This window comes from Penaeus monodon, chromosome 24 (assembly GCF_015228065.2).
Source record: "Penaeus monodon isolate SGIC_2016 chromosome 24, NSTDA_Pmon_1, whole genome shotgun sequence".
Lineage (NCBI taxonomy): Eukaryota > Metazoa > Arthropoda > Malacostraca > Decapoda > Penaeidae > Penaeus > Penaeus monodon.
The window spans coordinates 11515311-11515953 of record NC_051409.1 but is presented as its reverse complement, the minus strand read 5'-3'; the positions used below and the strand labels follow the sequence as shown (position 1 = coordinate 11515953).

General features: G+C 53.8%; 1 protein-coding gene across 3 annotated transcripts in view; it reads left to right on the top strand.

Moving 5' to 3' along the window:
- LOC119588580 (methenyltetrahydrofolate synthase domain-containing protein-like) overlaps positions 1 to 643 on the top strand; it is a gene marked incomplete in the record, with an annotated part of 56358 nt that overhangs the window by 14539 nt on the left and 41176 nt on the right.

The following is a 643-nucleotide window of genomic DNA, read 5'->3' as shown; positions in this document are numbered from 1 at the left end:
TGTACATGCTTGCACCAGTCCACCCATGTACATGCTTGCACCAGTCCACCCATGTACATGCTTGCACCAGTCCACCCATGTACATGCTTGCACCAGTCCACCCATGTACATGGTTGCACCAGTCCACCCATGTACATGGTTGCACCAGTCCACCCATGTACATGCTTGCACCAGTCCACCCATGTACATGCTTGCACCAGTCCACCCATGTACATGGTTGCACCAGTCCACCCATGTACATGCTTGCACCAGTCCACCCATGTACATGGTTGCACCAGTCCACCCATGTACATGGTTGCACCAGTCCACCCATGTACATGGTTGCACCAGTCCACCCATGTACATGGTTGCACCAGTCCACCCATGTACATGGTTGCACCAGTCCACCCATGTACATGGTTGCACCAGTCCACCCATGTACATGGTTGCACCAGTCCACCCATGTACATGGTTGCACCAGTCCACCCATGTACATGGTTGCACCAGTCCACCCATGTACATGCTTGCACCAGTCCACCCATGTACATGGTTGCACCAGTCCACCCATGTACATGGTTGCACCAGTCCACCCATGTACATGGTTGCACCAGTCCACCCATGTACATGGTTGCACCAGTCCACCCATGTACACGTGTGTACCCAC